This window comes from Podarcis bocagei, assembly GCF_964188305.1.
Source record: "Podarcis bocagei genome assembly, chromosome: Z".
Classification (NCBI taxonomy): Eukaryota; Metazoa; Chordata; class Lepidosauria; order Squamata; family Lacertidae; genus Podarcis; species Podarcis bocagei.
The window spans coordinates 51,780,369-51,804,255 of NC_138140.1; the positions used below are offsets into that span (position 1 = coordinate 51,780,369).

Below are 23,887 nucleotides of genomic sequence, written 5' to 3' on the forward strand. Positions count from 1 at the left end.
TGTTTCATTTATTTTCCACTTTTCCTTCAAGCTCAGTGTTCGTTGTTCTCTAGGCCTTCCCAATTCATGAAGTAGGTTAGGCTAAGAAAGAGGGACGGCACCAAAGTCACCTAGTGGGCTTTATGGCTCTGAGTCTCACAGGTCCAACCAATTCTTTTTTAAAAAAAAGAAATAATTTTAATCCATTTTTGTTTAAACATAAAGAAACACCTTACGCGTAATTTGTTATAGGGCACTTAGCTGGAGCCCAGAAATTCCTGTTCCACTTATGCAACCACAACCTGCAGCCCCAGAAGTCTCTATTACACAAAGCAGAAGTTCTTTGCCTGTTCTCCTTAAACGGGAGAGAAGACTCTGCTTGTGTGTCCTTTGAATCCTCCTTTTGAACCTAACACAGTTAACATACTTTAATTCCTGGACCAAAGAGTCAAGATCTGAAAGGGAGCAGTTGTGCAGAGAGAAACATTCATCACCACCTCAGGTCAGAAGATGTTTGCAGCTGAGATGCAGGAATGCCTGGAACAGCACCTTCCCTAACACAAACCACCTCAAACTCTGCAATTGGCCTCTGAGGCCTTGTTGGTGGTGACCCATGAAAGGGCCTTCTCAGTGGTGACTCCTTGGGTGTGGAATACTCTCCCTAGCAAGGCTTACCTGTCTCCATCATTATTAATATTCAAGATGTACTTGAAAACAGTATTTGAATACTGTTCCTGGCTACCCTAAGATCATTGGATAGAATCATTTTTTAAAAAACTGTTCTAGAATGCTTGCAACTGAGTTTAGATGTTTTTAATTGTAATTTTTAAAATATAATGTTTTAACCATTCTACAAAGATTTTGCTTTTTAATTTTTTGTGTGAATTTGTTTGCCATCCTCGGCTTCTTCTTTTTTTTTTAATAAGATATTTATTAAGAGTTTTAAACAATTTAAAGAATACAACAATCTTCCCATTCACAATCCAAAAGAAAAGAAAAACATCATAAACCCGAAAAAAGACAAAAAAACATACAAAGCATACAAAAAGAACAAGCAAAAAAGATATAGAAAAACATAAGAAAGAAAATAATTCAGTTTCTTAAGTATTATTTCCATAACCCTCTTTCATGACTCCCTCACGTCTCCCTTTTCTGTGTTCCTGATTATAAAAATCATGTTCCGCAATACTTCACCTTCTCTCAAAGTTTGTTTTAGGTTGTACATTTCAACTATTATGTCTCCAATTTTACCCTTTGTTATCAAGTATTTAGATATTTTAACTTGACATAATGTTATTCAAATTCCATCTTAGTTCAAATAATTCAATTACTTTCATACTCCTTTCCGCTAGGTTACTAATGCCATATTATCTTATATCCTGCATCCTTCTAACATTCATAGAGTTTACAATACTTTTGCAAATAGTCCTTGAATTTCTTCCAGTCCTCTTCCACTGTCTCTTCTCCCAGGTCTCGGATTCTGCCAGTCATTTCTGCCAGTTCCATGTAGTCTATCAGTTGCATCTGCCATTCTTCCAGAGTGGGTAGATCTTGAGTCTTCCAGTACTTTGCGATGAGTATTCTTACTGCTGTTGTCGCATACATAAAAAGGGTTCGGTCCTTCTTTGGCACCATTTGGCCAACAATGCCCAAAAGGAAGGCCTCTGGTTTCTTAAGGAAGGTATATTTAAATACCTTTTTTAGCTCATTATAGATCATTTCCCAGAAAGCCTTAACCTTTGGGCACGTCCACCAAAGGTGAAAGAATGCTCCTTCAGTTTCTTTACATTTCCAACACTTATTGTCTGGCAAATGGTATATTTTTGCAAGCTTGACTGGGGTCATGTATCACCTATATATCATTTTCATAATATTTTCTTTCAAGGCATTACATGCCGTGAATTTCACACCAGTGGTCCATAACTGTTCCCAGTCAGCAAACATAATGTTGTAACCAATGTCTTGCGCCCATTTTATCATAGCTAATTTAACCGTTTCATCCTGAGTGTTCCATTTTAACAGCAAGTTATACATTTTTGAAAGTATCTTAGTTTTTGGTTCTAACAGTTCTGTTTCTAGTTTCGATTTTTCCACCTGGAAGCCTGTTTTTTTTTGTCCATATTAAAAGCCTCCCTGATCTGAGCATAATGTAACCAGTCTCGCACTTTATCCTTTAATTTCTCAAAACTCTGCAATCTCCATGTGTCTCCATCTTTTTCTACTATTTCCCAATATTTTGGCCAATTGGCCTCCATATTGAGTCTTTTCTGAGCCTTAGTTTCCATTGGTGACAACCACCTTGGGGTCTTATTTTCTAGCAAGTCTTTGTATCTTATCCAGACATTGAACACTGCCTACCTGACAATATGGTTCTTGAAAGCTTTATGAGCTTTAACCTTGTCGTACCACAAATATGCATGCCACCCAAATACATTGTTAAACCCTTCCAAATCCAAAACGTCAGTGTTCTCCAGAAGTAGCCAATCTTTCAACCAGCAGAAAGCTGCTTATTCGTAGTACAATTTCATGTCTGGCAGGGCAAACCCCCCTCTTTCTTTGGCATCAGTTAATATTTTAAATTTTATTCTGGGCTTTTTGCCCTGCCAGACAAACCTGGAGATATCTCTTTGCCACCTCTTGAAACACTTCATCTTGTCCACAATCTGCAAAGTCTGAAACAAAAACAACATTTTTGGCAATACATTCATCTTTATAGCAGCAATTCGACCCAACAAGGAAAGCTTTAATTTTGACCAAATTTCTAGATCCTTTTTAATTTCTGACCAACATTTTTCATAGTTATCTTTGAATAGATTCAGATTTTTAGCTGTCATATTGACCCCTAGATATTTCACCTTTTTGACCACATTTAAGTCTGTCTCCTTCTGAAACCTTTCTTTTTCTGCAATTGTCAAGTTTTTCCCCCAAAACCTTAGTTTTCTGCTTGTTTAATTTGAATCCCGCCATCCGACCAAATTCTTGAATCAGTTCTAACACCCTTTTCGTACTAGATTCTGGCTCCTGTAATGTCAAAACTAAGTCATCTGCAAAAGCTTTAAGTTTATACTGTTTAGCTCCGACCTGGATTCCTTCAACCAACCGGTCCCCTCTGATCATGTTCAAGAGCACCTCCAGGACCAAGATAAATAACAGTGGGGAGATAGGGCAACCTTGTCGTGTTCCTTTCTCAATCTTAAACTCTTCTGACACCACATTATTAACTATCAGTTTTGCCTTTTGTTCTGAATAGATTGCTTCTATACCATTTTCAAACCCCCGTCCCACTCCCATCCCTCTAAGATTTTCCTTCATAAATTTCCATGAAATGTTGTCAAAGGCCTTCTCCGCATCAATAAAGATCAATACTGCTTTTGTATTGGTGTTCATTTGCAAGAGTTCCAAAATATCAATAATGTTCCTTGTATTGTCAGACAAATGTCTACCTGGGAGAAAGCCTGCCTGGTCATCCTTGGCTTCTTCAGAAGGGCAGGATATAAATTCAATACATAAATAACAAACCCTCCAACATTTCTCCGATGAAAATAGGGATGTCCCATTCCCTAATGATAATTTTACTATTTATACCCCACCCATCTCACTAGGTTGCCCCAGCCACTCTGGGAAACTTCCAACATATATAAAAACATAATATAACATTAAACATTTAAAAAAACCCTTCCCTATACAGAATTGCCTTCAGACAACTTGGGGATGGATAACTCTATACCTTCCAACATTTCTCCAGTGGGACATAGAATCATAGAATCATAGAATCATAGAATCATAGAGTTGGAAGAGACCACAAGGGCCATCGAGTCCAACCCCCTGCCAAGCAGGAAACACCATCAGAGCACTCCTGACATATGGTTGTCAAGCCTCTGCTTAAAGACCTCCAAAGTAGGAGACTCCACCACACTCCTTGGCAGCAAATTCCACTGTCGAACAGCTCTTACTGTCAGGAAGTTCTTCCTAATGTTTAGGTGGAATCTTCTTTCTTGTAGTTTGGATCCATTGCTCCGTGTCCGCTTCTCTGGAGCAGCAGAAAACAACCTTTCTCCCTCCTCTATGTGACATCCTTTTATATATTTGAACATGGCTATCATATCACCCCTTAACCTCCTCTTCTCCAGGCTAAACATGCCCAGCTCCCTTAGCCGTTCCTCATAAGGCATCGTTTCCAGGCCTTTGACCATTTTGGTTGCCCTCCTCTGGACACGTTCCAGTTTGTCAGTGTCCTTCTTTCCATCCTAAGGAAAAGGGGGACATTCTGGGATCAAATCAGAAACTGGGACAACTTCTTTAAATCAGGGATGTGTCCCTGGAAAATAGGGACACTTAGAGGGTCTGAAATAAGATGTTCTGTAGTTAACTTCATATAATTTTGGCTCTTATTTCTTGATTATCAGACCAGGGATGGGTGGTGTCAGAGCTGCTCCCAGATCCTAGCTCACAGAGGATCACGCTAGCCAGCGGTCACTTGTAAAAGTCTTTTATTGAGTTACAGTTTCCATTCTCAAGCTGCTGCGTGCAACTCTACGTCTTAAGGGTTAGACCGGCGAAGCTCCGTCTGAGTCTCCGCCCCCTGTACACCAGCTAAGTACCCTAGCCTTACTCCACCTTTTCCGCCTGACCGTTCTTCTCTGGGTCCCTCTGCCCCCCGTGGTCTCTTCCTTCCGGGACGCTTCTGACGCTGACCCCCCGGACCCTTCTGTCTCCTTGCGTTGGGCTTTAGGACCTGGCTCCCTTTCCGGGCTGCTTACTGCGCCACCTTCCTGTGCATTTGAACTTGGCGCGCGCGCCCAACCTTCCACTTTCCGCCTAACCGTTTCTTCGCTCCCCGATGGAGGTGTGGCCACTCCTGACTCCTGCCCTCCCTCCTGCTGCGAGCTGCCAGAGCTCGATACCTGACGCCCTTCCTCTCCACTGCGTTCTGTTGGTGATGCTGGTCCCGATTTCCAACTGCTGCTCTCTGAGCCCCCTCTGGACCCTTCTTCCTGGGGTGTCTCCCTAGGCTCCCCCCTTGCTCTGGCCACTGGCGCCCCTTCCTGTGAATCTTCTGATTCACTGGAAAGACTCGGAGATCTCGGGTCGTCGTCATCGCTCATATTTTCTTCTGCCTCCTCCCCTTCGCTCTCTGTTTCCTCCCTTGCCCTCGCCTCTGCTCCTGAACCCCTGACATCCATCCCCCCCTCGAAGCCCCCCTTTCCCCCCTCCCCTCCTTCCGGTGCGGGAGCTGGGTGCTGCAGTGTCATGGGGACGAATGTCAGATACAGTTCGCTTCCCATGGCGGGCCTCCAACTGAAGACTTCCGATTCTTCCTCCCTGCTCTCGTCGACGACGGTCACCTCCGCTTCCATCTCTGTGCCGCCGTGCTCGAAACCCGGGTCGTCCCCGAATACTTCCATGTCCGTCTCTCCCTCGTTTCCTTCTGGGGACGTTGCTCGTCCTGGACCCTCCAGCCACTTTCTGCGCCACTGCTCCTCTGGTCTATCGTCCCACCAATACGAGGGTTCTGAGGCAGATCCCGAGGGTGACCCCTCCGGGGAACGGGCGTCTCGTGTCGGTTCCTCGTCCGAGTCGAACCCCTGGAACGTGCTGGCTGAAAGCGTGGGCGTGAAAAGCCAGTCGTCGAAAAAGTCTGCTGGCATGGGCCTATGTGGGAAGAGGGCATGAAACTCTTCTTTGAGCAGAGGTTCCTCTAAAGCGTAGCCCGGCACCCAGCTGTTGGCACTGGCCGGGGTGCCCTCCTTGGCTAGAAGGTATTCTACCCCCTCTTCCCCCCATCTGGAGTCCAAAATCTCTGTGACTTCGTTGATGTGCTCCTCCTGTGCCACTCCCCCTTGCTCGGTTCTCTCTCGGAGCGGACTTGGTGCCGTTCCTGGTTCCTGAAATCTGTGAGGTGCCTTGTAGGGAGTGAGCACCGATCTGTGGAACACCGGATGCATCCTGGAACCCTCTGGAAGCACCAGCCTGAAAGCCACCGGGTTGACCTGCTCTTCGACTTGGTAGGGCCCCAGTTGTTTATGCCCTAGTTTCTTCTTCGCCAACGACCTGGCCGGCACTGCGTGGGCTGCTAACCAGACCCAGTCTCCCACATGGATCTCTTCACCAACCCTCCTGTGCTTGTCCGCTTGTACCTTGTATGCATGTTTAGCCAGCTCCAGGTGCCGCCGAAGCTGATCGTGGACTTCCTGCAACTCCGACGCGAACGCATCTGCTGTCTGCGGCTCCCCTTCCCCCATTCTTTCCAGTCCCGGGAAGGTTCTGGGGTGCCTCCCGTTGTTGGCGAAGAACGGCGTGACCCCCGTGGACACGTGCTTCGTGTTGTTGTAGGCGAACTCGGCGAGAGGCAGGTAATCCACCCACGTCGCAGGCTGTTGATTCGCATAACATCTCAGGTACTGCTGAATGATGGCATTGACCCGCTCCGCTTGCCCGTTGGTCTGCGGGTGTCTAGCCGAAGCCAGGTTGATCTTGACGTTCAGGAAGCTCATCAGCTTCTGCCAGAAGTTCAAGATGAACTGCCGCCCCCGGTCGGACAGTATAGACCGCGGCAGACCGTGAACCCTGAACACGGGATCTATGAACAGTTTGGCGGTTTGTTCCGCCGTGGCCACCTTCGCACACGGGATGAAATGTGCCATCTTGGAGAACAAGTCCACCACCACTAGCACCGCCGTCTTGCCCCTCGAACTGGACAGATCCGTGACAAAGTCCAGGGCCACTCTCTCCCACGGTTCGAACGGGGTTTGCAGCGGTTCCAGCAGTCCCGCCGGCGGTCTGTGTACTGGTTTGGCCCTCTGGCAGGTGTCGCACCTCGCCACGTAGTCCGCGACCTCCCCTCTCATTCTGGGCCACCAGAAGTCCCTGGCGACTAATTCTATCGTCTTCTCCTTGCCAAAGTGCCCGGCAGTGGGTGCGTCGTGCAGCTGCTGCAGTACCTTGGCGCGAAGATCGTCCCCCGGCACGTAGATGGCCCCTTTACGGAGGAGTAATCCATCGCGAACTTGGAACTCGCCGGTCGCCGCCGTGCCCCTTTGCGCCTCTGCCATCTTGGCTCGCGCGAAGGTGTCGTCCTGCAGCGCTCTCCTCACCGCTTCCAGGTCAACTGTCGCCGAAGCGCACGCCCACACCGTCGGTGCGAAGATGTGCATGGCAGCTGCTGGCGTCGCCTCCTCCAGGTACTGTGGTTTACGGGATAGGGCATCCGCCATGACGTTGGTGTCCCCCGGGACATACTCTATTTGGAAGTCGAAGTTCGCAAAGAATTCGGCCCAACGTATCTGCCTCTGGTTCAGGAACTGCGCCGTGCGCCAGTGCTCCAGATTCTTGTGGTCCGTGCAGACCTGCACCGTGTGCTTGGTGCCGATCAGGAAGTGCCTCCACGCCTTGAAAGCTGCATGAATGGCAAGCAACTCCCTGTCCCAGATGGTGTAGTTCTGTTCAGACTTGCTGAGCTTCCTGGAATAAAACGCTCCCGGCCTCCAGGCCCCCTGCGGGTCTTGCTGCAACAGGACTGCTCCCACGGCTCTGTCTGATGCGTCCGTCTCCACCCTCATAGGCCTGCTGGGGTTGACATGCAACAGCTGCTCTTCCGACGCGAAGAGACGCTTGAGTGCCTGAAAGGACTGCTCCGCCTGCTCCGTCCAGATGAATTTCTTCTTCTTGGAACTGAGCGTGTCTGTGATGGCCGCTGTTTGCCTAGCGAACCCCTTGATAAACTTGCGATAGAAGTTCGCAAAGCCAACAAACCGCTGGACCTCCTTCCGGTTGCGCGGGCTCTTCCAGTCCAACACGGCACGAACCTTGGCGCTGTCCATGGCGAGCCCCTTGTCTGACAACCTGTAGCCCAGGAAATCCACCTCCGTCACGTCGAACTGGCACTTTTCCAGCTTGGCGTAAAGCCTATGCTGCTGTAGTCTGCTCAGCACTTCCTTGACGTGTCTGTCGTGATCCTGCTGCGATTCAGAAAATATCAGGATGTCATCCAAGAAGCAGACGCACGTCTTGTAGAGGAGCCCCGCCAGCACGTGATGCATGAAAGCTTGAAAACAGTGGGAACCATTTTGCAATCCAAAAGGCATAACTCTGTATTCGTAGGTGCCTAGGGGCGTGAACATGGCTGTCTTCCACTCATCTCCTTCCCGCATGCGAATGAGGTTGTACGCCCCACGCAGGTCCAACTTGGTGAACACGCGGCCCTTGCGTACCATCGCGAGGAGGTCATCGATCCTGGGCATGGGGAAGTCCGATGGCCTGGTCACACTGTTCAAGATCCGGTAGTCCACTACAAGTCTTTTTTGGGGCGTGTCCTTCTTCTTAACAAAGAATACAGGACTGCCTCCCACCGCCTTGGACTCCCGGATGAAGCCGCGCTCCAAATTATGATCTATGAACTCCTTGAGTTCCTGTAGTTCGTCCTCAGACATGGAATACAGCTTCCCTTTGGGCAGCGCCGCCCCTGGCAGTAGGTCAATCTTGCAGTCATACGATCTGTGGGGGGGTAGCTTATCCGCTTCCTTCTCGCAGAAGACCTCCAAAAATCCCGCGTATTTGTGGGGGATTGCTTGCAGCGTCCCCAGCTGCAGCTGCGCTTCCTCCTCCTCTCCCTCCTGCCGGGGCAGGATGCAGTGCCCAGCGCAGTATGAGGAGCCAAAGACTAGCTGCCGCTGGTACCAAGCCAACGTCGGACTGTGTCTGTCCAGCCAACTCATGCCCAAGACAATAGGCGTGTCCGACAGTCTGGTGACATTAAAACTGATGATTTCCCTGTGATTTCCAAGTCGCATCACCATTGGTGGCGTTTGCTTCACCACCTGCCCCCCTAGCAGCTCCCTGCCATCCACCGTGACGACCTGCAGGGGCAGCGTGGCAGGCAGCAGCTGTATAGCGTGTTTATCGACAAAGTCCTGCCCTATAAAGTCCGCATTGCTTCCTGAGTCAATGGTGATTGGCACGTCCATGGTGAGTCCATTGGGTAGCTGGAGCGATGCGGTGAGCCTCACCACTGGTTTGGGTGGGAGGGGGTCTGTGGGCTGCAAAATCTCTGGGGACTGCTTCACTGACACGTCTGGCTGGGCCCCAGTGCCTCTCTCTCCAGCCAGACTCCGTCGTTTCCCTGCTGTGGTTCCCCTTGCTGCGTTGCTGCAGTTACCATTGCTGAGGCTGCAGTGTGCTTGTGGAGCCTCTGGGGACACTCTTTCGCCATGTGCTGCGGATTTTCGCAGATGTAACACTTCCTGTTCCCTCTTGGAGGCTTCGCTTTGACTGCTCCCGGTGCTAGGGCTCTGGTTGCTGACTGAGCCCTTGCAGCTCCAACCTCCATCGGTTCCGCTCCCCCTCCTGGCGGAGGCGTGGATTGCACACGCGCAGCTTCCCTGGGAACAAAGGAGAACCCTCTCGCTGGTTCGCGCCCTCCACGTCCTTCGTCCCTGCTCCAAGGACATTCCTCCAGCCGCACTCCCACCGCCAGCGCCCTCTGAACGACCTCCTGCGTGGTCCGGGGTCTCTCCCCCCTTGCAATTTCGTCTTTAACTGCACTGTTCAAGCCTTCCCAAAATAGATCTCTGACTGGAGCTGAATCTCTGTCCCATTCCAAGGCACTGACTAATGCAAAAAAGCGGGCATGGTACTGTCTTACGCTGGCCCTCCCTTGCTTCAGCCCATGCACCTCCTTCCGGGCAAGATCCATGTCTATGCTAGATAAAAAGCAGCCATCCATCGCTTTAATAAAGGCATCCGCAGTTTGGAGCACTGGATCCTTATCTCTCCACAAATTGCGCAGCCATGCTTTAGCATCTCCATGCAAATGGGACATGATAAATCCCACCTTCTCTTGCTCATCTCTAAAGTCTTTGTCCAGCAGTTGCAGTGCACACTGTACATCTGCTCTAAAGTTGGGGTACAGTTGTAAATTCCCATCGAAGTGAGAGACTAGACCGCCTGTTCTTCTCCCCAACCCAATCCCCTCCGGTTTGGGTGTCAGTTGCCCTTGCTTCGTAAGCACTTCCAACCTGACCTGGAGATCCCTGTAGGCGGCAGCTGCGTCCTCCTCTCTCTTCCTGGATGCAAGTATTTCGGCATTCAGACGTGTCACTGCTTCTCTGAGTTCTCCTATCTGCTGTTCGGCCGTCATATTGTCTGCCGTTCGTGAGCTGAGTCGTAGGCACCCTCCTTCTCCTCTGTCCGCGAGGCTGTAGATGCCCACAACGTGAGACGGAGCTTACTGTCAGAGCTGCTCCCAGATCCTAGCTCACAGAGGATCACGCTAGCCAGCGGTCACTTGTAAAAGTCTTTTATTGAGTTACAGTTTCCATTCTCAAGCTGCTGCGTGCAACTCTACGTCTTAAGGGTTAGACCGGCGAAGCTCCGTCTGAGTCTCCGCCCCCTGTACACCAGCTAAGTACCCTAGCCTTACTCCACCTTTTCCGCCTGACCGTTCTTCTCTGGGTCCCTCTGCCCCCCGTGGTCTCTTCCTTCCGGGATGCTTCTGACGCTGACCCCCCGGACCCTTCTGTCTCCTTGCGTTGGGCTTTAGGACCTGGCTCCCTTTCCGGGCTGCTTACTGCGCCACCTTCCTGTGCATTTGAACTTGGCGCGCGCGCCCAACCTTCCACTTTCTGCCTAACCGTTTCTTCGCTCCCCGATGGAGGTGTGGCCACTCCTGACTCCTGCCCTCCCTCCTGCTGCGAGCTGCCAGAGCTCGATACCTGGCGCCCTTCCTCTCCACTGCGTTCTGTTGGTGATGCTGGTCCCGATTTCCAACTGCTGCTCTCTGAGCCCCCTCTGGACCCTTCTTCCTGGGGTGTCTCCCTAGGCTCCCCCCTTGCTCTGGCCACTGGCGCCCCTTCCTGTGAATCTTCTGATTCACTGGAAAGACTCGGAGATCTCGGGTCGTCGTCATCGCTCATCTTTTCTTCTGCCTCCTCCCCTTCACTCTCTGTTTCCTCCCTTGCCCTCGCCTCTGCTCCTGAACCCCTGACAGGTGGGATAAATCAGTTTTGGTTTGCATTTTGACACAAGTGTCTCTAATTCATGCACCCTGAAACAATTTTTAAAAATATTTTATTCAATATTTTTGAATTTTTTAAACAATCATACAGATTAATTAGATTTCCCAATAAAAAATATAATTTGACTTCCATCCCACCCCCCCTTCTGTGGTTTCTTATGTTTTAATTTTCAATACTGCATCTCCCACTTAGTTTCATTTATTAGTTATTCTCTATGTTTTCCTTAACTGCTTGTTTTAGATTAATCCTGCTAATGAACTTAGTTGTTAACAATAATTTTCCGAATAATCTACAAATCCCTGAAACAATTAGCAAACTGAAACACAGACTTTGTTTCAAAACTTAGGTAAAGGGACCCCTGACCATTAGGTCCAGTCGTGACCGACTCTGGGGTTGCGGCGCTCATCTATTGGCTGAGGGAGCCAGCGTACAGCTTCCGGGTCATGTGGCCAGCATGACTAAGCCACTTCTGGCAAACCAGAGCAGCGCACAGAAACGCCGTTTACCTTCCCGCCGGAGCGGTACCTATTTATCTACTTGCACTTTGATGTGCTTTTGAACTGCTAGGTTGGCAGGAGCAGGGACTGAGCAACGGGAGCTCACCCCGTTGCGGGGATTCGAACTGCCGACCTTCTCATGGGCAAGGCCTAGACTCTGTGGTTTAACCCACAGCGCCACCCGCGTCCCTTCGAAACTTACACTTCTTCAAATTTGCAATGAAGCTCTCCATTGGAGTCCAAGTAAACCCATTAAAACAAATGAACATGGTTTAGAGCCTTAGATCATTTCAGCTGAACTACCTTTGGTAGAGCTTATCTTTGAAGACGCTCAAACTCAGGACGCAAGGGAGAAACGTGCTAAGAGGAAGGCGTGCTTGGCAAATCTGCCCAGAAACCAATGTCCCCACTGTGGAAGGTCGTGTGGATCCAGAATTGGCCTCCACAGTCACTTACAGACTCACTGTTAAAACCGTCTTTATGGAAGACAATCTAACTCGGCTATGAGTGATTGCCAAAGAAGAAGAAGAAAGGAAAATGCATACATGAATGCATATTTTAAGGGAAAGTATATGATGATATTAGTGGAAATAATGTATAAAGACATAATCATATTAGGGAAAATTGCAAGCAGAATTGTGAATGTTAGCAGAAATATACACTAAAACGCTGGTGAATTTTCAACAGAATTCTTTTGTTAAAACATGCCAATGCAGAACCAAGCTTAAGATGTGAAAAATGATAAAGCAAACTTTCCGCAGATCCATCCATCTTTATATCAACACCCCCACAAAGAATGGCAATCTATTTTTTACTTTCAAAAGCAGTTGGTGACATGGCCTGATTTAGGACTGTGGTGTTGGTGAAGAATATTTGCTCAGAGAAATGAAATCCCACTTTGAGCAGCCCTTAGGAAGCATTTTTTAAAATAGCAAATTTAATTAAAAAAACCAAGCACGTCACCAGGGTTGCTCCCTCCCCATCTTCCAAACTGACTCAGAGAAGCACTTCCTAACTGGTCAAACAGGTTCAAGCATTCATTGTCAGTTGCCTTTTTAATTAAGTTTTAATTAAGTTCCATCCCACCTACCCTGGTGGGCCTAAACCCCTTCCCACAAGGACATCGTGTTGCAGAAAACAATTTGAAGACAGGGAGCTTTCCAAAAAGGCTACTGCAGAGTCTCAAGTGTCTTCATTTCCACTGAGCTTTGGAAAAAATATCTGCTGATGTAAAGCTTTTGTTTCTGAAAGATGATGGTAGCCTGAATTACGCAAGCATTTGGTTGTAGTCAAGTTGTCTTGACATTTTTAGTACAGCATGACCTGCATTTGGGCACTCATGAAGCTATGCCTATTAATTTCGTGATTTGAGTCAGATGAGCATTGGATGCAACCACCTGGTACCAAGGACTGAGTCGGTCATGTGGTCATTGCCCACAATGCACTGATATAATAAGGCTGGACGGGATAGGCTTTATTTTTTCAGCTGATCATAGCCAGCCAAAAAGCTACAGCTGGTGTAAAATTGTGTTTACTTGAATGATTTACCGGGTTGCATCCTTGAGGCCACTTGATGCTGAAAGTTGGGATAGTCATTGTACAAATCAATAAATCAATGCAACATTTGTTATTGCTAAAGATAATGCTTGGAACTCTGCTCTGATGCTCACTTCATTGAGGTCTGGACTGGCTTCTGGCATACACCAATGAGGCTGGCAAGAACACCAATGCAATTTGCACATATTAATTAAGCTGCATGGTCCTTGATGAGCAAGGGTAATTAAGCATCATTAAGCTAGAAGAACAGAGCTATTAAAAAGCTGATTGCTCAAGATTTCCAAGCAATTTTAATGGCAATGACGGGAGCTGCACTAGATGTTTGATTCGTCAGCTGAGCAGGGAAAAGGGCAAGTTCCATGCATCAAACAAACCCTGGATGCATCCAGACAAGATGGGGAAGAAAGAAGGATGCACTGGTAAAACACAAAAATGCAATTATGACTGGAGGATGATGATGCTGTTTATCTGTACCCTTCTCTTCTTCTGCAAAGAGCCTAGGGTAGCAAACAGAACACTATCTAGAAACTATCTAGAATGCAAAAGCATTCTAAAACAGACAAAACATTCTAAAAACAATTAGAATTAAAAACCTCTAAAAGCACTGCGATTTGAAACATTATTCCATCCTATTGTCTTAAGGTTGCTAGGAACAATATTCTTCAGCCACCAAGGGCCTGGGGGAAGAGTATTTCAAAATTCCTCCTGAAAGCAACGATGAAGACAAGCAAGCCTTGCTAGCGAAAGCAGCCCACAAATGGGGAGCCACCACTGGAAGTGCTCTGCAATGCTGATGGCAAATTTCATTTACAAATCACTTTTTATGAAGTGCCCTAAAGCTATTTCATAATACCTAACATCATATGTAAAGCAACTGCAAATATAACAAGACAGTTATATAATTAAGACAGTTGCATCAATCAAAGCAGCTTCGTAGTCAGAACAGATGACATAGACTGACAGACAGACGTCATTTTGTTTGTATGCCGCTTTTCCACAGTTCAAACCATGCTCAAGATACCACCGGGGATTTCTCCTTAGGTGCTGAAAAGACAATGGAAGCTGCGCCTGAATGACCTATAACTGGAGGGAGATCCAAAGGGCAAATGCTGGTCCACCACACAAATGGCCCAGTTTCAGGATTATGCAAGACAGCCAGCCTGATAAAATGGGACCCGAGGGATGCCATCTGCTGCACTGAGTTCCAAATGCAACTTATTTTTTCACCTCTTGCTTTTTCCCTGCTTCTTGACGTTAACTAAAATGGGAGGATTTTGTATGTGCAAGAAAGGTGATGGATAAACCTTAATTCAAATTACTTATTCCATAAACTTTACATACTGCTTGACTGTAAAAATTAATAAATCTCAAAGCGGTTTACAAAAAAAATACAATGAAATCATCAGTTAAAAAAACAGTTGAAAAGAACATTTTAAAGCCTTTAGAAAAAAATAAAAATAAAATCAATGATAAGCAAAACACCAGATTAAAACATGTGTCGACTCTCCCTGGGCTGGATAAGATTGCTTTAGCAAAAATGTTTTAAGCAGGTGTCGGAAGGAGTACAGTGAAGGTGGCTGCCTGGTGTCAATGGGTAAGAAGCTCCAAAATGTGGGGGCTCCCACATTGAAACATTAATTCATTACAAATGGGGAATGAGTCTTACGTAACAGCGCCAGTTACTCTTAGGCACTGGGACTTTTGCTTTGTTTGGGGACGCAAAGGAGCCCCAAACCCCAGGGCACAGCAGCCCCTCTGCTAGGAAGACTGCAGCTGGCAAGTGTCCAGACGCACCTGTCATTGTGACTTTGGCTTCAGAGGAAATTGAGGGGTTGCTTACACACCGCAGGCCGTGCTCAGCATGGAACATGCACGCTAACATTTTTAGATAATCCCTTGCTGCACACAACGACCTTAAAATTACTACCCCGGTGGAGGAAGGCAGCTGGAAAATGACAGCATAATAACAGCATTCTCTCTGGGGCTGTCCCGGTTCCCTTCTAAACGGCTGGATCACAGCAGTAATTAAAACAATTATCACTGTTTATTCCTCCTGCACTAGAATATTGGGGCACTGGCTCCCAGAGGAACAGAGTCGGAGAACAGCACTTGCCGTTTCCTCACAAGAGAGTCTCTTGCTGTGATCTAATTGGGATGAGATAGGGCCCACCCGGGGAATCTGGTGCAGGCGCTTCCTTTCCCGTGCAAGGGAACGGAGAATCTTTGCACTGTGGCCGGAGGGGGGTGCCATTTTCTGTTTCGTCTCAGGCGGCAAAATGTCTTGGGCTTGGCCTGGTGACCAAGGTGGCCCAGAAGAAGGTGAGTTGCTAAGCAAGACAGTCAAAATATTTGTTTGTTTGTTTTTTAAATATTTATTAAGATTTTCAAAATATTACAAAATAAAAAATAAAAAAGAAGAAAATACAAAAAATGGTTAAAAACAACTCAATCTTTCCATTCCTATTTTTCATTAGCTTGTTTCCCGGACCTCCTCACACCTCCCTTTTTTGTATTCCAGTTCGGTTTGTTGGTTCAGCAAATCCTTACCCTCTTTGTTTATCCTAGTCTTTAATCTTAAAATATTGTAACATTAAATTTTTACCTATTAATAATCCATTTTTCATATTCCCTTATAGTATTACAGCTGAAAACCACTTAATTTCTATCCAACATCATTCTAACATTCATTAATTTTACAATATTTCTGTAAATAGTCTTTGAATTTCTTCCAATCTTCTTCCACCGACTCTTCTCCCTGGTCTCGGATTCTGCCAGTCATTTCCGCCAGTTCCATGTAGTCCATCACCTTCACCTGCCATTCTTCCAGGGTGGGTAGATCTTGTGTCTTCCAATACTTTGCATGGAGTATTCTTGCTGCTGTTGTGGCATACATTAAAAAAGCTCTTTCCTTCTTTGGCACCAATTGGCCGACCATGCCCAGGAGAAAGGCCTCTGGTTTCTTCAAAAAGGTATATTTAAATACCTTTTTCAATTCATTATATATCATCTCCCAGAAAGCCTTAATCTTTGGGCACGTCCACCAAAGGTGAAAGAATGTACCTTCAGTTTCTTTACATTTCCAACATTTATTATCGGGCAAATGATAAATTTTTGCAAGCTTGACTGGGGTCATGTACCACCTGTATACCATTTTCATAATATTCTCTCTTAAGGCATTGCATGCCGTAAACTTCATACCTGTGGTCCATAACTGTTCCCAGTCAGCCATCATTATGTTATGTCCAACATCTTGTGCCCATTTAATCATAGCAGATTTCACCGTTTCATCCTGAGTATTCCATTTCAACAGCAAGTTATACATCTTTGACAAAATCTTAGTTTTGGGTTCAAACAGTTCTGTTTCTAATTTTGATTTTTCCACCTGGAAACCAATTTTCTTGTCCGAATTATATGCCTTCATTATCTGATAATAATGAAGCCAATCTCACACTTTGTTTTTTAGTTTCTCAAAACTCTGCAATTTCAGTCTATCTCCCTCTTGTTCCAGAATTTCCCAATATTTCGGCCACTTGGCCTCCATATTGAGCTTTTTCTGTGCTTTTGCTTCCATCGGTGACAACCACCTTGGGGTTTTCTTTTCCATTAAATCCTTATATCTTATCCAAACATTAAACAATGCTTTTCTGACAATGTGGTTCTTAAATGCTTTATGTGCTTTGACCTTATCATACCACAGATATGCATGCCATCCAAATACGTTGTTAAAACCTTCTAAATCCAAAATGTCTGTATTTTCAAGAAGCAGCCATTCTTTCAACCAGCAGAAAGTTGCTGATTCATAATAAAGTTTAAAGTCTGGCAGGGCAAATCCACCCCTTTCCTTTGCATCAGTTAATATCTTAAATTTTATTCTGGGCTTCTTGCCCTGCCAGACAAATCTAGAAATGTCTCTCTGCCACTTCTTGAAGCAATCCATTTTGTCCACAATTTGCAATGTTTGAAACAAAAACAACATTTTAGGCAATACATTCATTTTTATCGCAGCAATACGACCCAGCAGTGAAAGCTTCAAGTTTGACCAAATTTCTAAATCTTTTTTCACTTCGGCCCAGCATTTTTCATAGTTGTCTTTAAATAAATTCCCATTTTTTGCTGTCATATTAATCCCCAGGTATTTCAGTTACTTAACCTGTCTCATTCTGAAACCTCTCTCTCTCTCAATCGGTGTTAAATTTTTCTCTAAAACTTTAGTTTTCAACTTATTCAGTTTAAATCCTGCAGCCTGACCAAATTCTTGAATCAGTTCTAAAACCCTTTTAGTACTAGATTCTGGCTCCTGTAATGTCAATACTAAGTCATCCGCAAATGCTCTCAATTTGTACTGTTTAGCTCCGACCATTATACCTTTAACCAAGTGGTCCCTTCTAATCATATTCAGCAAAACCTCCAGGACCGATATAAAAAGCAATGGGGAAATTGGGCAACCTTGTCATGTCCCTTTTTCTATCTTAAATTCTTCCGTCACTACATTATTTACAATTAGTTTAGCCTTTTGTTCTGAATAAATTGCATTTATACCGTTTTCAAAGCCTTGGCCTACCCCCATTCCCTGTAGGTTCTTCTTCATAAAACTCCAAGAGATATTATCAAAAGCTTTCTCCGCGTCCACAAATATCAGAACTGCTTTAGCATTTATGTTCACTTCTAGTTTTTCCAAAATATCAATTATATTCCTCAAATTGTCAGACAAATGTCTTCCCGGGAGAAAGCCCGCTTGGTCTTTATGAATCTCTTCCATCAACACTTTTTTCAATCTCTTGGCCAAAATGTCTGCAAAGATTTTGTAATCCACATTAAGTAATGATATGGGGCGGTAGTTCTTAAACTGAGTCTTTTCAGTCTCTGTTTTCGGTATAAGTGTAATATACACTTCTTTCCATGACACTTGTGCCCTTTTCCCTTCCAATATTTCATTGCAGACTTCCTTTAAAGGTTGTACTAACCACTCTTTCAAGGATCTATAATATCTAGAAGTCAGCCCATCCGGTCCTGGAGATTTGCCTAATTGCATATTTTGAATGGCACCTTCTACTTCCTGTTCAGATATTTTATAATTCAACATTAATTAACTTTCTTGAGAGATTTTTTGTAATCCATTTATCTTCAGGAATCGATCTATGTCCATTTCTTTCTGTGGCCCTTGTGTATATAAGTACCTCTGGAAACAGTTTCTAATCTCAGTTGGGTTGTGTATATTTTTTCCTTCCACTTCTAAATTTGTAATAGTATTTAATTTTTGTCTTTTTTTATTTGCCAAGCCAACAATTTCCCACATTTATTAGCTGATTCAAATGTTTTTTGTCTCATTTGTTTAATTTTCCATTCTATTTCCTGATTCATCATTTCCATATACAGTGGTACCCCGCAAGACGAATGCCTCGCAAGACGGAAAACCCGCAAGACGAAAGGGTTTTCTGTTTTGGAGGCGCTTCGCAAGACGAATTTCCCTATGGGCTTGCTTCGCAAGGCGAAAGCCCATAGGGAAATCTCCGGGGACCTCTTTTAAATGCTGGCGGTGGGGAGCAAAGCCTTTTCCCCCCCCTCCGGCCTTCAGAAGAGGTCCAGGAAGGCTGGCGGGGGCCGAAAGGCTTTGCTCCCCACCGCCAGCATTTTAAAAGCAGTCCGGGATAGCAGGGAAGCGCTTCCCGCTATCGCGGACGGCTTTTGTAGGCAGGCGGGGGGGGGAAGACTGCTCCCCTGGACAGCCTTCTGAAGGCTGGCCGTGGGAAGAAAAGCCCTTGTCGTCCCCCCCCCAGCCTTCAGAAGAGGTCCGGGGACAGACTGTCCCCGGACCTGGTCTGAAGGCGGTTTCCATAGGAACGCATTAATTGATTTTCAATGCATTCCTATGGGAAACCGTGCATCGCAAGACGAAAAACTCGCAAGAAGAAAAAACTTGCGGAACGAATTAATTTCGTCTTGCGAGGCACCACTGTATTGTACTTGATATAACTTTATTTCTCTCAAAATCTCCTGCGACTTTGGTTTTGCTCTCAATTTCTTCTCACTTTCTTTTATTTTCTCCAAAATTTTATCTTTCTTCTCATTTTGGCCTCTCTTCTTTATTGCATCCTGTTGTATCAGAAACCCTCTCATGACCGCTTTGCTTGCGTCCCAGATTACTCTTTTTTCCACATTGGTGTTCATATTTATCTCAAAATAGTCTCTCAAGGTTTTTTGGGCCTTTTTATACACTTCTTCATCTCTGAATAAGGTGTCATTCATCCTCCATCTGAAGGAGCCAGTTGATATTAGTTTCATCTCCATCCTTACAGCATTGTGGTCGGAGCAGGTTTTTGGACAAATTTCCACTTTCTTTATCTTTGGTGCCATTCCTCTAGTTACCCATATTTGGTCAATTCTAGTCCATGTCATCTTGGCTTCAGAAAAGAAAGTTCCCTCTTTCCCCAAGGGATTCTTTGTTCTCCAAGTATCGACTAAGTCCAGGTTGTCTGTCATCTCAAAAAATGTTTTCGGTAGTCTACCATCCTTGGTGACTACCTGTCTTTGTGCCTTATCCGTATTTGTAGATACTACTCCATTCATATCTCCCATCAAAATCAGATTGTAATCCAAATAGTCCATTAAGGTCTCATGCAACTTTTTAAAGAATTCAGATTTCCCCTCATTCGGTGCATAAATTCCTACTATCAAAAATTTCTCTCCTTGAACTTGAATTTCAATTGCCACAAATCTTCCTTGATCATCTTTAAAAATGAATTTCGGTAATAGTCTCTCCTTTGCATAAATCACTACTCTTTTTTTTAACTTTGTCAGATGAAATAAACTCCTGTCCCAATTTCTTGTTAATCAATACTTTCCTATGTAGCCTTATCACGTGTGTTTCCTGTAAGCAAATCAAGTCCAATTGTTCCTTTTTTAACAAATGAAAAACACTTTTCCTTTTCCGAGGAGAGTTGAGGCCATTACAATTCCAACTTAATAGTTGCAGAGCCATGATATAATTACTTTGCTTTACCTCCAACTGCACCAAGTGTTTGTTCTTGTTCTGTCGGTGGTGTCACTTTCTCTGAACCATGCAATCCAAACGATAAATTTGCTATGTCTAGTATTCCTCTTTCCAGTGCTCTTGGCTCTTCTCCAGATTCCACTTCTTTCTGTAAGTCTTCTCCATAGTCTTTCAAAAATCTATCTTTATCATCGACTGATCTTATTTTTATCTTTCTTCCTTTGTATTTAAAGGACAGGCCTTGGGGAAATTCCCACCTAAAAATGATTCTGTTACTTCTCAGCAGGGCGACCAAATCTCTGTAGTTAGATCTTAAATCCAAGGGATGTTTTGGAATGTCCTTAAATATCTCCACACTTGACTCATGTATTTCCAAAGTCTTTCGGAAGTGCAGATTCAAGATTTTGTCTCTCTCCTCTTTTGTTCGAAGGGTAATCAAACAGTCTCTCACCTTGTTCTTCCTTCCTCCTCTTCCAAGTCTAAATGCGCTCACTATCTTAAATTCTTCCTTCCCCAAATCCTGTTGCCAGAAGTCTGTAAATTCCTGCGTAAGAAAGTCAGTCAAGTTATCTTTCTCAAGTTCTGGTACAGCCCTGATTCTCAAATTTCTTTGTTTCTCCTTCAATTCAATCATAGGCAACGTCAAACCGTGGTCCTCGAGTTGCCTATATATCGGTGGTATCTTCTCTTGAGTAGCAGTTGCTATGTCTTTTGCTTCTTCAGCTGTCTTTCGGGTCAAAGCAGATTCCTGTAACAATTTCTCAATAGTCTCTGTGTTGGTATTCACCTTCTGTCCCAAATTATTAATACTTGTAGTATTTTGGTCAATTTTAACTGATGCTTCAGCTACTTGTTTATTTGTTTCAGCTACTTGTTCAGTTAAATTTTCCAAAGATTCATTAATTTTTCCTAGTGCCAGAGCCAAAACATCCTCAGACGACATTACTTTTGGTTTAACTTGTGGAGGTGCAGCCCCTGATAGTCCAGATGGTCCAGAAGGGCCAGATGTTGAGGCTCTTCGCTGTGACGCAGTATCTGTCCGAAAGGATCTGCCAGACCTAGTAGTTTTTTCCTGAATCAACTCTGACTTTCCTCTTCCATCTGCCATAACACTCTCATAGAAGTCCAAGGTCAGTCCCACGGCTTGAATTTGTTTTGAAATGGAAAATTCCCCTAGCCCAGTTGTTATTGTAGCAATGTCAAACTTCCTCTAGGGGGACACAGTAACAGTCAAAGCTAGCAACTTTAAAAAGAAGTAGTCCTTATAAATCCCCCAATTCACAAGAAAACAACAGTTTCAGTTGCACTTAATCAGTTACTTTAAAGCCAGGAGAAGTCCAGAAACACTGTATCTCTCTTGCAGAGTTAGCTGTCAAAAGTACTCTGTTTACCGATAGTGCTTTTCACAGAGCGGCATTCCTTGTCTCAGGCAGTCCGTTCCCAGGTTCTAAGTGGTGGATTTTAGCTTCCTTTCCCTCTTTTTTTTTGCAGATAAATACAGTTCAAACCTTTCCCCCCCTCCTCTCCTGCAATCCGGAGGGGAGATCGCTTTTCTGATGTTAGGATTTAAGTCTTTTTTCAAACGTCTTTCAAAGTTTCCGCTTACAGTCTCTTTGCTTTGATCTGTTTACAAGAACGGAAGGCGGACTTCCTGTTTATGCCTTCCCGCTTCGGTGCCGAATTAAGTTATTTCCCCCTTTAAATCCAATTTTATCCTACTCACGGGTAGTTGCTTTCGAAGTCAAATTGTCCCAGGAAAAAGTCAGCGCTCTCCGATAACGGCTGTGCAGCTTCACTCCGCGGAAGAAGCAGTTGACTCTCAGCACCGCACTGCTCACCCCGTCTCGCTCCGGAGCCCATAGAAGGGTCCCTTCACAGTTTGGGGGGGTGCAAAAGGTGCCCGCCGAGTCCCCACGTTCACAGGCTTCACCCGCCTGTGATTTTTGAAGGGTCCCCGCTTCGCCGCAGCGGTCAGACCCGATCCCGCGGAGCTGGTCCCTCAGAAACTCAGAGGGAGTCCGCCATTACTGATGGTGCCAACCCGGAAGCCTCAAGACAGTCAAAATATTTGCACCATCCAAGGTTGCATTTATTTATTCAAAACATTTATATACTTCTCAGCCATTAGCACTTCTAAACATACAATAAAAATTCAATGTTCAACACTACCTTAGAATGCCTGCTGGAACAAAAAAAAGTCATGCCACAGTGGGCTGCCTGCCTTAATCACAGGGAGGAGGGAGTTCCACAGGCTTTGGCCCACAGTACTGAATGCAGTCTCTAGCAGTTACGAGCCCTGCATCTGAGCCATCCCCTGAGGCCCTCAGGCTGGGATATGAGGGATATATTACTTGGCCGTTGCCAATTCTTAGCTTTCCCTGTGGACTCCTGGCTGTGGGAGACTGGAGCCCTAGCCAGGCTGCATTCAGGCACAGTGAATTAACTTGGCATGATGCTCCCTTAAGTGCCCCCTCTCTCCTCCCCCCCCCCACACTTCCTCCTATGATCTAGGGAAACGCTGCATGTGGGGCAGGTCTGCATTAAGAGCCCTGCCAGCCAAACCAGGATGGCTTTCTTCCGCCTCCACAGCTGGAGTCAGTGTTGCTTCTGAAGAGAGAGCGGCACTTCTGCTCGGGTCCCACAAGAGGCACCTGGCTGGCCCCTGTGAGAACAGGAGGCTCTTCTTGTGCTGTATATAATCCTGTTTAACAAACCAATTACACCCTCAGTGTCTGCGGCAGCCAACATGTTGCCACTCTTTCATGATATAAGGTCAAGGGACCCCTGACCATTAGGTCCAGTCGTGCCCAACTCTGGGGTTGCGCGCTCATCTCGCTCTATAGGCCAAGGGAGCTGGCATTTATCCACAGACAGCTTCCGGGTCTTGTGGCCAACATGACTAAGCTGCTTCTGGCGAACCAGAGCAGCGCACAGAAACGCCGTTTACCTTCCCGCCGGAGCGGTACCTATGTATCTACTTGCACTTTGACGTGCTTTCGAACTGCTAGGTTGGCAGGAGCAGGGACCGAGCAATGGGAGCTCACCCCGTCACGGGGATTCGAACCGCCGACTTTCTGATTGGTGAGTCCTAGGCTCTGTGGTTTAACCCACAGCGCCACCCGTGTCCCTTTCATGATATACATGCATAATAATTTATTGTGAAGCTTCCGCAAATGAGGCCCCGGCTGTGATGAGGAGATCTGATTTTCCTGCTGGGGATATTTTGCCAGGATATTTTGCCACTGACAAAATTTGCTCCTTGCCCCTATCCCAGCCTCCACATTCATCATGAATGCGGGTGCAGTGCAAAGGTGCAGGTAGCACAATCATTATGGACATCTATTGACCAGTGCCTGAGCTATCACTAGTGATGACCCTCAGGATCTCTTCCAACTCTACATTTCCATTATTTCATCTATGATTTAATATGAAATACAAGTAACTTTTAATCCCTGCCATGCCATTTGAGAAACTTTACTTACTTACTTACTTACTTACTTACTTACTTACTTACTTTCAAGCTTCTTTAGAGGGCACAACTCCACCATGTAAGCAACCCTCTATCATTTTCATAAAGTAGACAAATAAGTGAGTGGGGACCATTAAAAAAAACTTTCCCCAAAACCTTCTGTATAGCTGCTGAGACCCAGTTAAGAATAACTGGGACCCAGTTAAGACTCCTCACTTGAAGTCAGACACCTGGTCCATCTTGTGGCTGTTCAGAGATTAACCTGGAGATATTGGGGATTGGACCTGAAACTATCTGCTTGCAAAGCAGAAGACAGCACCACTGAGCCAAGGCCAGGGCAGGTTTAATCCCCAACCAGCTGAATTCAACTTGGTTGGGAATA

The 23,887-nt window shown here is 45.6% G+C and overlaps 1 protein-coding gene across 2 annotated transcripts in view; it reads right to left on the reverse strand.

The window, feature by feature from the left end:
• Positions 1–23,887, reverse strand: part of FRMD7 (FERM domain containing 7) — a 51,382-nt gene that overhangs the window by 21,677 nt on the left and 5,818 nt on the right. The window lies entirely within an intron of this gene.